The sequence below is a fragment of the Sminthopsis crassicaudata genome, chromosome 2 (genome assembly GCF_048593235.1).
Source record: "Sminthopsis crassicaudata isolate SCR6 chromosome 2, ASM4859323v1, whole genome shotgun sequence".
NCBI lineage: Eukaryota > Metazoa > Chordata > Mammalia > Dasyuromorphia > Dasyuridae > Sminthopsis > Sminthopsis crassicaudata.
In genome coordinates this window covers 509,943,309-509,956,059 of record NC_133618.1, presented here as the reverse complement: position 1 = coordinate 509,956,059, position 12,751 = coordinate 509,943,309, and positions in this window count along the sequence as shown.

Genomic DNA, 12,751 nt, shown 5'->3' with positions numbered 1-12,751 from the left:
CACACCCGAGAAGCGGTCATCCAGCACTGCCTGAAGATCCTCCCTCGGCAGCCGGCTACTTCCAGAGGCAGGGTTGTAGTTGTAGTTGTTGGCAAGTTTTTGTTTGTTTGTTTTTCCCTGCACCAAACTCAAACTTGTCTCTTTCACAAAATCTGAGACTTAAAATTTAGAGATTATCTAGTCTCTCATTTTACAGATGTGAAAACTGAGGACTATAGAAGAAATTTTCCTATTTAAAAAAAGGCTAGGGTTCAAATTCAGAATCTCAACTCCAAAGCCACTTATTTCCCCGTTACACTCTACTACCTCTTCTGTAGGTCACAGGGTCATGGACTTAGAGCTGAAAGGGGCCTTTCCTCACATTTAGTCCAACCTCGTTTCATACACTCGGAGACACAGTGAAATTAAATGATCTCACTCTTACATGATTGTCCAACCTTTGAAGAGCCCTTCCAGTTAGCCCGGAAGAGCCTAGATCCCGTGAAATGACAGCAATAGACGCTGCTTAAAAATTACCCATTCATCAGTGAAATATTCCTTGCATGATGGACTTTAAAAAAAAATAAATTAAATACTTATTAATTGCTTCCCATCTAAAATGTGCTAGGCTTGGTTCTACAGAGAATACATAGTCGTAGTAAGACTAATGGGTGTTCCCTGTCATGGAATTTAGAGGACAGAGCATAAATAAGAAGAAAATTTAAAAAGGAATACCTGCTAATATGAGTTCTTAATTTAGAATTTTCCAGAATTGGAAATTGAGATAATAACCATCAATTGAGGAATGGCTAAACAAATTGTAGTGTATGAATGTAATAGAATACTATCGTGCTGTAAGAAATGAGCTGGCTGATTTCAGAAAATCTGGACTTACTGAAGTGATGCTGAGTGAAGTGAGCAGAACCAGAACAATATTGTACACAGTAACAGGAACTTTGTGAATAAAGGAGGTTTTGTTCTGTTTCTTTTTTCACTTCGTGACTAATGTGGAAATATGTTTAAAGTATTGCCCATATATAACCTATATCAGATTGCTGCCTTGGGAGAAGGAAGATGGGGGAAAAAAAGGAGAAAAAACGTGTAACTCAAAACCTTATTTTAAAAATTAATGTTGAAAACTATATTTACATGTAATTGGGAAAATAAATAAAATCATATGGAAGGACTCCAAATTCAAGATACATTCTCCATGCTACATCTTAGGAGTGTTTTCAGTCATCATTTACTGACTAGAACCTGACTAGAACCTCCTTTATTCACAAGACACTGGAAAATGAAGTTGGCAAATTTCTGTCCTTATCTCCTTATTTCTGTTTTTCAAAGTCATCTGCAATGACACTAAAAAATTATTTTCCTCCACTGTGTCTTTTATTATCTTTGATCCTATCCATCTTAACCCTACTTATTCACAATCCCTAGCCTCTGTTCTTTCTGGAACACACATTATATTAACTAAATCTCCCAGACGCTAGTTCTTTTCCCCCAGTTCTCTCCAGGCTCACAAAAAGCTTACTCTTGGGAATAAGCTTTTTCCATTGCAGGAGCTAGTATTTTTTCTTTCAGGCCCCCAGATTCACCAAGTCTGGAAGAGAAGTCTCAAGACTTCTAGAGTTCCCATTACGATTTTCTAAACTTATCCCTGCTTATCACTTAGCAAAATCTCCTCCTTAGAGGTTCTCGGCAGTTGCCCTTATCATTCCTTTTCATATGCATTTAGTTTCCCCCAGGATAATTAGGCAGATTCAAAGCACTCCGAGGGTCTGCACTCATAAAATTATACTTCAAAAGAACCACCCAAGTATTTACATTTTAGTAGATAGTCTGGGGGCTGTAATTAGCATAGAGCACCAGCATTTACTAGACGAGCAAAGTAAGAGGATTTATATTTGAGTATTTCCCCCTTCCCCCCCAAAAAATCTAGGTCACTAGAACAATAGATATCTTAAAATCTACAAGTGCAAAACTGAATTCATGTTTCCCCCCAAACACTCTCCTACTCCAAATTTCCTTATCACTATTGATAACACTATCCTCCTAGTCCCTCAGACTGAAATCTAGATATCATCCTCCACACCTCACTATCTCTCTCCCCATTTCCAGTCCATAGCCAAGGCTTATGAATTTCACCTTTGTAACATCTTTTTTGAACACTGCCCTTATCGAGGTCTCTATTGTGCCATCACACTAGTACAAGCCAGCATCATCTTCACCTAGATTATTATAATAGCCTACTGATGGATAACTGCCAGTCTCTCCCTATTCCAAGTCATCCTCCATTCAATCACCAAAGTTTTCCTAAATCATACACTCAACTGTGTCTCTTCTACTGAATGAAGCTCCCCATTGCCTCTAAGATAAAATATAAAATCCTAGGGCATTCAAAGACCTTTATAGCTTAGCCTTTTTTTCCAGTCTTCATATTCTTCAATCAAATGACCCTGGCCTCTTTGCTGTTTCTTGATCAAATCATTCCATCTCTCTGCTCAGGGAATTTTCTCTAGCTCCATTCCCAGAATGCTCTCCTTCCTCATCTATAACTACTGACTTCCCTAGATTCTATTGTCCCAATTAAAGTACTACTTTTCACAGGAAGCCTTTCCAAACTTCTCAATTCTAATGACTTTCCTGTTTATTATTAACTTTCCCCCCCTTGTACATAACTGGTTTATACAGGTTTGTTGTCATCTCCTCTTTAGATTATGAGTTTCTTATGCAAGGATAAATCAATATTAGGGAAACTTAGCATAATTGACTATATCATTAAACTAACAAATCATATGATTATTTCAATAAGTGCAGAAAAAGCATTTGGCAAAATCCAACATTGCTGTTAAAAAACACTAGTGAGCATAGGAATGAATGGAGTTTTCTTTAAAATGATCAGTACCATCAATCTCAAACCATCAGCAGGCCTCATACTAAAACCATTCCCAATAAAATCAGGGATGAAACAAGGTTTGCCAATTATCACCACTACTATTCAATATTGTACTAGAAATATTAGCTTTAGTAATAAGAGAAGAAAAAAAATGAATAGAATTAGAGTAGATAATGAAGAAACAAAATTATCACTGCAGATATGATGGTATACTTAGAGAATTCTTGAAAATCAATTAAAAAGCTAGCAGAAACAACTTTAGCAAAGTTGAAGGATGAAAAATAAATCCACCTAAGTCATCAGCATTTCTAGATGTTACCAACAAAGTCCAGCAGCAAGAGATAACAAAGAGAAATTCCATCTAAAATAAGTGTAGATAATATAAAATATTTGGGAATCTACCTGCCAAGCCAAAATCAGGAACTAGGTGAACACAATTATAAAACATTTTCTTGGCAAATAAAGTCAGATCTAAACAATTGCAAGAATATCAAGTGCTTATGAGTAGGTTAAGCTAATATAATAAAAATGACTATTCTACCTAAATTAATCTACCTTTTCAGTGGCATACCAAACTGCCAGGAAAGGACTTTACAGAACTAGAAAAAATAATAAAACTCGTCTGGAAGAACAAAAGATGAAGAATTTTGATGGAATTGATGAAAAAATGCAAATGAAGGTGACCTAGCTATACCAGACCTAAAACTATATTATGAAGTAAAAGGCATCAAAACTATTTGGTACTAGCTAAGAAATAGAGTATTTGATCAGGGGAATAGATTATATTCACAAGATACAAAAGTCAATGACTATAGTAACATAGTGTTTGATAAGCCCCAAAACCCCAGCTTCTGGGATAAGAACTCACTAACAAAAATTGTTGGAAAAATTGGAAAATAATATGGTAGAAGCTACAAATGCAAAATTAATCATTTTGATTATATTAAGTTTTTGTACAAACAAAACCACTAAAGACAAGATTAGAAAGGAAGCAGAAACTAAGGGGAAATCTTTACAAGCCAATTCCAATAGACTTGTGATGGAGAGAAAGCCATTGCATCCAGAAAGAGGACTGTGGGGACAATGTGGATCACAAAATAGATTTTTTTTCACCTTTTTTGTTCTTTGCTTTTTTTTCTCATTTTTTCCCTTTTTGATCTGATTTTTCTTGTACAGCATAATTGTGGAAATATGTATAGAATTGCACATCTTTAACATGTAGTGTATTACTTGCCATCTAGGGGTAAGGGTTGGGAAAGAGGGAAAAAAAATTGGAACACAAGGTTTTGCAAGGGTGAATGTTGAAAATTATCTTTGCATGTATTTTGAAAATAAAAAGCTGTTACTTTTTTTAAAACTATGAGTTCCTTGACAGCAAATACAATATGATTATATGAAGGAATGGTATATAGTCTAGTAAAAAGATTATAAAGATTTTTTTAAAAACTTGCTTATTGGTAGCAGGAAGAAAACTGGACAGGGAGATAGGAAAAGATTTAACTTTAGAGAGGAAGGAGGGACAGACAATTGAGAGAGCAATCTATTGGAGAAGATGAGAGAAAATTTAGATTACCTTTATAGGCAAACTTTTCATGAGAAATTTGAGTTGAAGGGAGAAGGAGATGTAGAGAAAGAGAAAAGAAGCTCACCACAAATTATCTCATTTTCTCAGTAAAATGTGGATGGAGTTAGATCCCAAATTTAGGAGGAAGGTGTGATATGGAGCCTGCTACCTTCCATGTTGTGCCTCTTTTTCTATAAATCAGGCTCTCTAATTCCTATCTTGCTCCTATATGGGAGGAGTTCTCCACATCTAGTGTGACCCATTCTCAAGAGACTCTGACTGCCACCAACTTTATACCTGACCTCATTCTCAAAATGCTGGCTGCTACCAATTCCTGCATCTCCTTTCCTTCAACCTTTTACCTTTTGGAATGATAATTTAAAACTATTATTCCTGAAAAGGACATAGATGGCAGTCAAAATAGCATAACTTGCTAACATGCCTCTTCTGCAGCAACCTAGAAAGCATGACAGACTTAGTTCTGATTGGGAAGAGTTTAAAAAAAAAAAAAAAAAAAAAAAAAAAAAAAAAAAAAAGCAGTGAATAATTTTTCCAGCCTAGGACAGCTTGGAAAGATAGAAAGATCTGTGGACCTGGGGCAGGAGCTGTCCAAGAGCACAGCAATAATGGAAATATGGCCACTGTGGCATGCCATCTGTCAGTTCTGTCGCTTTTGTCTAGTTACAGGTCATAGATCTAGGATGGAAAGGAATAGCCCTGACTAAGCATGGGTCCTTGAGTACTAAATACCAATTAGTTGTGTGGCTCTGAGCACAGGAGCAAAGTGGTGCCTTGGTTTTAATCTTTAGCCCAGAATAAAAGCCTACATTGGAAAAACTAAAGCAGAAAACCAAGACCAAAGAGGAACTAGAAATTCAGGCACTAATGAATCCATAGAACTTCTATAGACTCAGCCTTGTATGGGGAATTTGCCTCTGCAACTTCCCTCTGACCAAGAAGTCTGTTTATTCTCCCGATCACACCACTTTGAAAGCCCTGAAAATTTACAGCTGTGAAAACATCAAAAACTTTCAGGTTAGGTATACCATCCAGAAGTAGGCAAAGCCCAACAGTCAAGTCCAAAGTCTAGAAGAAGGTTGAAATCATGAAAGAATTTTTTAAAAAGAAGAAAAGAACCCTACTATGGTGGCAAAGAAGCTGAAGGCACAAATGCAGAAAAAGACAATGACTTGAAATCATCTATGAGCAAAGCCTCAAAGGAAAAAGTGCAGACTACACAAGTCCTGCAAGAATTGTTAGGAGAGTTAAAGGAAAATATTTTTTAAAAGAAGAAAAACATTTTTAAAAAAACCAAATAAAAATAGTAAAGGGAAAAGAGGGAGGAAAAATGACAGCTATTCAGGAAAGTTATGAAAAGAGAATTAACTGCTTTATAAAAGAAATACAAGGGGCAGCTAGGTGGTGCAGTGGATAGGGCACCAACCCTGAAGTCAGGAGAACTGAGTTCAAATGTGATCTCAGACACTTAACACATCCTCGCTGTGTGACCCTTGGCAAGTCACTTAACCCCAATTGCCTGAGGGGGGGAAAAAGAAAGATACAAAACATTACTGAAGAAAATAATGTCTTAAACTTTTGAATTGGCCAAATCATTACTAAAGAAAATAGTTTAAAAGCTAGAATTAGCCAAATGGAAGCTGATGACTCTGTAGTCAAGAAATAATAAAGCAAAATCAAAAATAGAAGAAAATGTGAACTATTTCATAGAAAAAAAAATCTAAGAATCATTAGACTACTTAAAAGTCACAAACAAAAAAGACCCTAGACATCCTATTTCAAGAAATTATAAAGAAAAACTACCCAGATATCTTAGAAGTAGAGGACAAAGTAGAAATTAAAAGCATCTACCAGCTATCTCATGAAAGAAACCCCAAAATGAAAACTCAGGAATGTAATAGTCAAAATCCAGAATTCTTTGGTTAACAAGAAAATACAAGGACTCAAAAAGACAGAATTCAAGTACTATGAAACCACAATCAGATCAGGTAAGATTTAGCAGCTACTACTATGAAGGAATGAAGGCTTGGAATATTATATTCTGGAAGGCAAAGGATCATTGGATAGTAAAAATTTAGTATAATCCTATGGGGGAGGAGTTAGGAATGGATATTTAATGAAATAGAAGATTTTTCAATAAGACCAAAGCTAAATAGAAAGTGTAATATTGAAACACAAGACCCAAGAGAAGCATAAAAAAGTAAATATGGGAGACTAAACAAGGTTAAACTCTTTACATTCCTATATAGGGAGAAGATACACGTAACTTCTCAAAACTTTATCAAAAATCAAGAGTTTTTTTTTAATTAATTATAGTTTTTATTTACCAGATATATGTATGGGTAATTTTACAGCATTGTCAATTGCCAAACCTTTTGTTCCAATTTTTCCCTTCTTCCCCCTTGCCCCCCCCCCCGCCCCAGATGGCATGTTGACCAATACATGTTAAATATGTTAAAGTATAAATGAAATACAATATATGTATACATGTCCAAAAAGTTGTTTTGCTGTACAAAAAGAATGGGACTTTAAAATAGTGTACAATTAGCCTGTGAAGGATGTAAGGGCCCCTTTAAATGGGCGGCGCCACAGCGCAATGGGAGATTGAGTGCCACAGGAAGTATTCTCTGTGGATATTAGAACTGCCCTGTAGGTGGGATCTTGGCCATACTGAGATAGCTTTGCAATGGGTGACGGCTCTCTCGCTGATTGGCTGTGTATGTGTGACCTCACAGGCCCTTTATAAGCCCACTGAAGACAGCAGTCGCTGTCTTTAACCTGGCTCCCTAACCTGGGGTAGCTGAGCCAATCGGATGGATAAGGAGGTAAGGAGTTTGGTAGTGAACACGTGGGTCTTCAGGCCACGTGTTCATTAGGGAACCAACAAGTCAGGGCATTAAGTCAGGGCATTATGTGAGTAGGTATAATGAAGGCTTTTAAGATTACACATGGCTGTTCTTGAGTGAGCTACCAGTTACTAAACTATAGATTCAAGAGATCGTGGCCTTTGAAGGCCTCAGAGGAGGCAAGCCGGGTAGAATTGACATTGCAAAGGTCAGTGGTCAAAGGTACTCTGTTGGGCCTAGGACAGACTATTAATTGTAACTGCCAAGAGGGCATGTTACAGAAGGAAATCAAAAATGCAGGCGGACAAAATTAGAGGGATTGGGAATTCTATGTAGTGGTTCATAGTCATCTCCCAGAGTTCTTTCGCTGGATCTAACTGGTTCATTTCATTACTGCTCTATTGGAACTGATTTGGTTCATCTCATTGTTAAAGATGGCCATATCCATCAGAATTGATCCTCATATACTATTGTTGCTGAAGCATATAATGATCTCTTGGTTCTGCTCATTTCACTCAGCATCAGTTCTTGTAAGTCTCTCCAGGCTTTTCTGAAATCCTCCTGCTGGTCATTCCTTACAGAGCAATAATATTCCATAATATTCATATACCACAATTTATTCAGTCATTCTCCAATTGATGGGCATCCACGTAGTTTCTGGCCATTACAAAGAAGGCTGCCACCAACATTCTTGCACATGCAGGTCCCTTTCCCTTCTTTAAGATCTCTTTGGGATATAAGCCCAGTAGTAACACTGCTGGGTCAAAGGGTCACAGTTTGATAACTTTTTGAGCATAGTTCCAAATTGCTCTCCAGAATGGCTGGATGTATTCACAACTCCACCAAAAATGTATCAGAATCACTAAGAGTTTTAATTATACACAGGGAATGTGTGATTCTATTATTATCTCAAAATTATCTCAAAAGAATTTAAGGATGAAAAAAGAGGAATGCATGTGGAGATGAAGGAAGAGAGGAAGAATGGGGGAAATCATTGGGGGGGGGGGGAAGAAGGCAAGACCAGATAGATTTACTAATGAATTTTATCAAACATTTAAGGAAAAATTACTTATTACTATATACTATATAAATTGTTTGAAAGAATAAAGGTGGCACCCTACCAAACTCCTTTTAAGACAGAAATATGGTTTTGATACTCAAACCAAGGAATGTCAAAACATAGAAAGGAAATTATAAATTTCCCTAGTAAATATTGATGTAAACATCAATTAAAATACTTGCTAGGATATTTCATCTATATCATAAAGATCATAAATATTTCCAGGATGCATTTATATTAGCAATACAGGATATGTTCAGTATAAGGAAAATTATAAGAATAATTGATCATATCAATAATTAAAATAATTATCATATGATTACATACATGTAAAAGTTTTGGACAAAGTATAGTACTCATTTCTATTTTTTAAAAGTACTAGAAAGCATAAGAATAAGTGGAGCTTTTTATCAAATAATAAGTAATATCTAAAAGCAAGGTTAAGGATTATCTCTAATCAAGAAAATCAAGAAAAAGGGAAAAAAGGAACAGAAGGAAGATTAAAAAGGAAAGAATAAAGGAAGAGAGACAAAGTGAAGTAACAAGCAACTGCAATGAGAAAACAAAATTCACTTTTTGCAGATATGATGGTTTACCTAGAAAACCCTAGAACATCAACTAAAAAAACTAAATGCAACAATTTAAGAACTTTAATAAAGTTGTAGAATGGGAAATAAGGCAGCAAAATCCAGCAGAAAAAAAATATAAAGAAAAACTCCATTTAAAATAATTACAGACAGTACAAAATACTTGATAGTCTATTTGACAAGACACACAGAGAAACTATATAAGCACAATTACAAAACACTTTATACAAATACAGAAAGATCTAAATAAAGAAATTGTAATTGCTCATGTCTACGCTGAGTCACTATAATAAAAATGGCAATACTAAATAAAGTAATTATTCAATTATTACACCAATTAAACCTCTAAATATGTAAATTATAGAGCTTGAAAAAACAAGAAAATTCATCTAGAAGAAAAAAGATTATCAAGAAAATCAATTTTTAAAATGAAGGGAGTCTAGAGGTACCAGATTTCAAACTATATTTATTACAATGCTTTCATCATCAAAATAATTTCATACTTGGAAGAAATGGGGAGGTGGATCAGTCAGAGGAATAAATTGGGTTCAAAATATACAGATGCAGAGGCAGAGTCAAGATGGCAGAGTGAAGGCAGGGACTCACCCAAGCTCCCCCCTAAATCCTTCCAAATATCTTTAAATAATGACTCTAAACAAATTTTAGAGCATCAGAAACCACAAAAACACAGAGTGGAACAATTTCCAGATATATACGCAACTTGAAGGCAGGAAAAGTCTGTTGCATCAGGGTGGGTCTGGAGCGCAATTGAGGTGCAAGCCACGCCAGCACAGCCCAATCTCCAGGAAAACAGAAGCAGGCCATGGAGCTTCCAAATAGAGGCAGTGGCACAAGCTCCAGATCTCCCAACCCACAGACAATAAGGATGACTCAGTAGGTAAGTTTTGGCACACTGAGGTATGAGGGCAACGCTGCAGTAGCAGCAGCAACAGCAACAAGAAGGCTGTCAGTTTTTGGAGATCTCAGCTCACCAGTGGGAGGACTGAACTTCTGATGAGAGGGAGAGCACAGGGGTCTCTTTGCTAGCACTGAGGCAGTTCTCTGGTGCTGAATCCATACTCAGATCTGGGTAGCAGTGCTGACCACAGTACAAATCCATAGAAGGATCTCTGAAAACAACTGAATCCCCCTGAATCATGGGGCATTACACCCTCTATCCTGGAAAGAGATCAAGTAATAGGCTGTGGAAATGAGCAAACAAAAGAAAAAGTTTCTGATGATAGAAAGCTACTAGATTGAGAAGGAGGATCAAAATACACACTCAGAATATGGTAACAAAGTCAAAGCTCCTACATCCAAAGCCTCCAAGAAAATAAGAATTGGTCACAAGCCATGGAGGAGCCCAAAAGGGATTTTGAAAATCAAGTAAGAAAGATAAAAGAAAAATTAGGAAGAGAAGTGAAAATGGTGCAAAAAGAAATATAAAAAGCTAATAAAGAGAAGAATGCCTTAAAAAGCCAAATTGGCCAAATGGAAAAGGAAATACTTTTGCTCACTGAGGAAAATAATTCCTTAAAAATTAGTATTGAGCAAATGAAAGCTAATATCTTTGTGAGAAATCAAGATACAATAAAACAAAAGCAAAAGAATAAAAAAATTAGAAAACAATGTGAAATATCTCATTGAAGAAAACAACTGATCTGGAAAATAGAACAAAGAGATATTTTAATTATATAAAATTAATGTTTTTGCACAAATAAAACTGATACAGCTAAAATTAGGAGAAAAAATAGAAAATGAGGGCAGGGTTAAATTCTTTGTAGCAATTTTTCTGATAAAAGTCTCATTTCTAAAATACATAGGAAAATGAGTCAAATTTACAAGAATAAGTCATATAAATAGGCAGTTTTTGGAAGAAAAAAATCAAAGCTATTAACAGTCATATCAAAATTATCTACTAATAATCAAAGAAATTCAAATTAAACCAATTCATATCCATCAAATTAGTTAAAATGCAAAACAGGAAAATGACAAATATAGCAGGGGACATTGGAAAACTAATGGAACTGTGAACTAAACCAACCATTCTGGAAAATAATTTGAAACTATGCCCAAAAGGCTATTAAATTGTGCATACTCTGACCCAGCAACAATGCTAGTAAGTCAATACCCCATGGAGATCAAAGAAAGAAGAAAAGGATCCATATATACAAATATAATTATAGCAGCTCTTTTTGTAGTGGTAAAAAAAAAATGCAAAATGGAAGTTACCCTTCAATTGGGGAATGACTGAAAAGTTATAGTATTTAAATGTGATGAAATATCATTGCTCAGTAATAATAGCTAACAGCTAATATTTATAAATCACTTATTATGTGCCAGGAACATGCTTTATGTTTATTATCTCAGTTGATCCTCACAACAACTCTGGGAGATAGGTACTATTATTTTTTTTTTTAAACAGAAAAGGAAACTAAAGCAAATAAAAGTTTAATGACTTGCCCAGGGTCACATAGCTAGTAAGTATCTGAAGCCACATTTGATCTCAAGTCTTCCTGACTTCAGGTCCAGCACTCTTATCCACTGGTCAATCAAGTTGTCCCTCCCTGTAAGAAATAATGAAGGTAATGGTCTCAGAAATGTCTGAACAAACATGTATGAGCAGATGGAAAAGGAAGAGAGTAGAACAAGTGAACAATCTACTCAGTAACTGCACTATCGTAAAGTTAATCAAGTTTGAAAGACTCATTGCCTCTCTTCAATGTAATGACCTCCACAATTGCAAAAGACTCATAACGAAATGTGTTATCCATCTCTAAGGGAATTGATGGACTCAGAGTACAGATTGAACATATTCTTTCCTTTCTTTTTTTTTTTTTTTAACATAGTCAATATATGCATGACTATATATACATACGTGTGTGTGTGTGTGTGTGTGTGTGTGTAAAATGTATTTTGTTTTTCTTACCTTTTCCAAGGGTAAGGGAGAAAGAGAATATGGAACTGAAAAAAATTAAGAAGTGCTGTGCTTTGAAAATAAACAAAATAAAGGATATGCAAATTTATGGTCCATGACTCACCTTAATATTCCAGTACTTCTCTGACTAAATAACTCCTCCCTGGCCTTCACTCTCTTATATGTGCAGTTTTCCTTTATTAGCATCTAAGCTCCTTATCGTCAGAGACCATGTTTTTGTACATGTATGTCCAGAATTTAGCAAGATGCTTGACATATAGCAAGTAAGTGCTTAATAAACTCTTTTCCATTCCCTTAGCAGAAAACTGTGGAAATATCAGTAAGAAAGATAATCAAATAAGAGTTAAAAGGATTGTCTTGCTGACATGAGGCATCAATTGAGGTCAGATAATGCAAAAGTAGAATGGAGACACTTTGCTTGGCCCAGATTTATTTAGTGGTAAGTAAGAGCAGAGAAGTTAGAGGATAGATGAAATTTAGGTTTGAAGTTTGGAGGATTAAGCAACTAATGGTCAGTGGAACAAGGAATCCCAGAGCAGAGTATATAGCTGGAATGGTGGACTTTAGGATTAAGATTGGGGAGAGAAGATGGTGGAAAGGAAACACACATCTACTTAAGCTCCATCTTTTCTCTCAGAATAATTTATTTCATGACAAGCCTTGGAATTAGTGCTTGACTAAAAAAAAAAAAAAAAAAACACAAATAATTACCAAGAGATGATATCCTCAAAATTCGCCAGAAAGTCTGGTTTTTGCTTGAGGCTGGGGTTGGTTAGATCAGGCACAGATTGAAGGCAGGCAACAACAGCATAGCAAAGTAAAGCAGGCAGCTCACAGCTGAGCAGACCAGAGAAGGTTGG